Raw genomic sequence first — 4,920 nt, 5'->3', positions numbered from 1 at the left:
TAATTGTCCACCTATAAAATTCTGTAGACTAAACAAATTTTTGTTTTAAAATGATAAGAGCTGTCAAAAACCTTAAATATTCTGAGTATTTTAAGCATTTTTGCATTCTCTGCAGTATAGTTTCTTCCCATCTCCATCAATAAAAGCAATCCTAACATTTGTTTATTTTAATAGCATTGTGTGGACAAAAATGTCACATTTCTATAACCTTTGACTAAACAGCTCGTAGCTCTTTAGCTAATAAATGTAAATGATCTATTTTTCCCATCATTAAATACCTTTAATTTCCATTAAAACCTCTCAAATTAATTTAGGGCTATAAACAATTATTAACATCCAATAGCTTTTTAAATATTTTACCATTATTTCTGCAAGTAAGCCCTTCTGTGACACTCGATATTTTACAAAATGATTTTAAAAAATCCTATTTATGATATTTCAAAGACAGGAAGGAAAGATGTAAGGCTTAACAGCAACCACTTGCATTGAGCATGGTGGCCTGTGGTATCATGATATTCTTCACTAAATTTAGTTGTCCTCTCTTCACAAATTCCAAGATAGTACAGTTAATTTTAGTGCATTTCTCCACAGCAGGAATATTGGAGGTGCATTTTAAGTTTTGATAATAGATGCTAGAATGACCAAATTGCAGACTAAAAGTTTCCATATTATACTTAAATTGAGTTTTGGAAAATGAAAAAAAATGATAAGTATACGCGATCAATGCTATTTATCGTACCTCTGGGCCTACTCTTCTAAAAATTGAGCTTACCAATTTTTCTCTGTCAAGCTTGAACTGATGTAAATAATTGAAATAATGTAAAGTTATATTTTCATGTTTTTATAGATTCAACATGACAAAAATACATAATGTAACAGTATTTCAACTACTGATAATGTTGATTGGATAATGCACATCTCAGCTACAAGCAGTAATCATAGTTTAATATCCATGTAACGGTGCATCAATATATTGCTATATAAATATGTCTGTGTGCATATAAGTGAAAAGTGGCCAAACAAGAGTGATGACAGCTGCCTAAAGGATTTTTTTATTCATTTTATATAAAAACTGTTATGGAAAGACCAAAATGTTTATGAACTCTTCTTATGTAAATTTACAACTGTCCTTTATTGTACTTTTTGTTTACAGTATAGTACCTTATTTTCTGCTGTGTTAAGTGGTGTCAGGCTCCAAGGAGACATACACTTTCTACAACTTCTATTGAAGATACTGGAATTTCCAATTTTTCATGTGTACTATGTCAGAAAATGCTTTTGATTTTATTTTTAAATCTAACATCGGTTGGCTTTTCTGGAGTGTTGTAAAAACTTCAATCATACATAAAACATGTTCTTACAAAAGGCCAAGATCTTTATTTATTTATTTGTTTGTTTATTTACTTTTATTTAAGGAGACTCCAAACTAATACTAATGAGAATTCTAAAAGTGTGTGTAATTTTATTCTCAAACAAACCCAAGTGTTTCCAGTAAAGAAACACATCATTGCTTAGTTTCTGTGTCAGCTACATACAAATGTAATAGAATCGGGGTAACTTTTTGCAAGCTGAAGTGATGCACAATTATGGTATTGTATATCTGTCGTCATTAAGTGCTTTGACATATGTAGATATAAGGCTATTATTTACATTACTCATTTTACGCTATATTTTGCTGCTAAAACATCATGCATCATCATCATCAGCCATCACACTGAGTTGTGGTAATCATCTTAAAGAACAGAAAGGTTTAAAATTCCATGATTTGGTTTCTAAAAATCTGTGCATTTTTTGTTTTACTGAAGGAGAGTATAAATGAAAAGCTGAAACTCTTGCCATTTTAACTAAGCTTTTATTTTCACAAAGGTAACCACTTAAGTGTTATATTCACCTATTTCCTAAAACTATTAAGAAGTTTTGCTTCTTCACAATTGCACTTTTTAAATTTTTGTGAATTTTAATATATTTAGTGTTTAATATATGAGTATAGCAATGCACTTACTGAAAAACACAGTAATATACATCTGCAAATATTCTAAGCATTTTGGCAATTGTGGTTAATAAACTGCACAGATAGAGAGAAGACTTGATAACATAATAACCCTACATGATGATTTCCAATACAACACCTTAATGTCATTAAAAACTCTTGTGGAAATGTGTTAGAATTAAATATAAATCTAGAGGTACTAGCGCAGTAAACTTAAACAATTATCTCATATATCAATTCTAGCTTGCAATGTGGTGTTGGGTATTTAAACTTGTTTTCTTCCGAAAACAGGGTTGATTATGTAACATGTTTTTAGAGTGCACTACTGTGTCATGTGAAATGAATTATAATTCAGGCAAATACTCTTTTTTTCCTTTTATTCAAAGGAAATAGGTAGATGTTTTGGTTGAATTAGTTACACAAGTTATTGGTGTTATTGATCTTAATTGTGACTGTATAGATTATTAATATTATAAACTATATGGATTATTAATAATATGAACTATATTATTAATAATATTAACTTTAGAGAGTTGGTAGGCTTTCACAAATTTCATATGAAGTCTCAACAATCTTATTAAAGGAAATGTAAGCATTGTATAAATATTTATTTGAAAATAGAGTAAATCTTGCCAAAAGAGTTCTAAAACTTAAAACGAATATATTTTAAACCACCAGCATTAAATATGGGTAAGTATAAATAAATTGTGTTCTTCTGAATGAGAAATTAGGCATGTAAAAGTTGTGTCAATGTTTTTAAAAGGAGGATTCCTCCTCTTAATGAGTTGTTATGGCTAGGCCATGACCCTAGGGATTCTATTAGGTACTAATTAGTATATTGTATGTTGTCTATTTGTGTGTTTTATCACAACTCATAGACAGCACGTGGCACATGAAGGTTCTAGCATATTTATATAAATACGATGATACTTCAGCATAAAAACGGATGCAAGTGCCCTAAGATCCCGTAACCTAGGAAAGTGCCGAGAGTGAAACTGGGTGGTGAGAACTGGTGTCCATGTTGTATGTCCTGTCACTATGCATTTCCTTCTCACTTTACCGTTTTGCATCCTCTTCTTGCCTTTAGCACAACTGCCAGTTTCCATTCATTGTACTGCAGATAGCCCCTCGCTTTCTAGTTTCATTCATGGTGCACATCCATGTTGTCCCATCTATCTCAGGCTTGTCTGTCATGCGAGTTTGTTTGGAGGGTGCTTCGAATGCACTTCATTTTGTCAGATGGGAGTGACAGTTTCTGAGTCTGAGCAATAAATAACTCAAGATTCCTTGGAGGAAATAAAACATTCTTGCTAAGAGCTATTGCAACATCACTCACATATTCTGACTCAGTACTTCCAAATTTGTTATATTCCTCCGTGTACTTAAAAGCCCCATAACGTGCAGAGTTTCCCTAGGAGGCAAGAGGCTGCGTGGTGAAGTAGAAAGAACACGGACTCCATTTTATTGTTTGCTCATCAGAATTCCTTTTCAAAGTCGCTTTGCAACAGGTAGCAGGTAGTTCCATGTTTGAGTTCTATTCTCCAGCACTTTCAGACTATTCCTCACTTGCCTTTTTCCCATAGGTGTTAGTTAATTTTTCAGTTTCAGTGCCAGATTTCTATAGGATACGCACAAATTCACCAGTACTTCAGTGGAGATGCGTGAATTCACTGAATGAATTTGGTCATTTCTTGTTCTTTTTTTTTCCTTTCAGGTTAATGTGCTGATTCCATTTTACTGTAAATTGGAATGTGGGGGAGAGGATTAAATTCTTGGGAGGGAGTCAAAAAACAAGGATTCTATTTTTATCTTCCCTTTTTCTCACACCTCTGTTCTGTCTCTTCTCTACTGGAGGATGTGGACACTAGGACTGTCTCCCTGGAGTAAGGACAGGAAATGTGATACGATTGTGTCAGAGTGCAATGCTGTCTCTTTAGACTAACGGTGTGAAGAAATGATTTCATGCATTGGAGCACCAACTGATTCAGCAAAAGATTTTGCTATACAGTTCCAATTTTGTTCTGTCATCTCAAAACATTGTTAAACAGTCCTATCTTGCTACCTTCATTCATTCATTAATTGATTCAATCATTCCATCTAACATATATTTACTAAGTGTATCATTACATTATTATATTACTCAAGATCTGGTTAATTTGGAAGCCTCTATTGTGAACATGAAGGAATATATTTTATTTAATGAATGTAGTTTTTTTATCTCATCCACTTAGAAATAATGATAGGAGTATTTGGATTAGTCTGAGACGATTACAAGTTGTGTGTGTGTGTATATATATATATATATACACATATATTTATTTCTGTTTAATCATTTTTAACTGAGGACATTCAAACTTTAATTTAAAACAGATGTAACAGTCATCAAATCTTAAATCATGTGAAACTGTGCTTGTACATAAATGTATTTATCCTCTGATCAGTATTTCTATCTTTATTCTCAAATTGCCAAGTTAATTAAAAATGCCACAATTCTGTTATTTTAAATTGCTGCCACCTGCATAGCTTACATACATGTAGAATCTGTTTGCATAAAGATTAATTCAAATACAACCAAAATGTGTTTGGTAAGCCACTAAATAGTAACTTACATTCAAACTACAACCAAAACTAAGTTGAATTTTATTGTTTTAAAGCCAAGTTGGTAACTTTTTGTTCGATAGCCTACCAAATTTATTAATGAAATTGATTTAAAAATATCTTTATTTATAATTCTTTGTTTTAAAATACATTAGGAAAGTTTGGGGAGGAATTTACCATCTTAGTGAATTTCCTGATAAAGAAGAATAATTTTTTTTTAAATTTGGATCATGTATGATATAGCCATGGTACTTCTATTATTATCACCCACTATATTGTCAATATGTAAGAAACTCCATATGGCAAGCATCAGAATCAATACCAATTATAAG

Source organism: Lepus europaeus, chromosome 8 (genome assembly GCF_033115175.1).
Source record: "Lepus europaeus isolate LE1 chromosome 8, mLepTim1.pri, whole genome shotgun sequence".
Lineage (NCBI taxonomy): Eukaryota > Metazoa > Chordata > Mammalia > Lagomorpha > Leporidae > Lepus > Lepus europaeus.
This window is presented reverse-complemented; position numbering follows the sequence as displayed.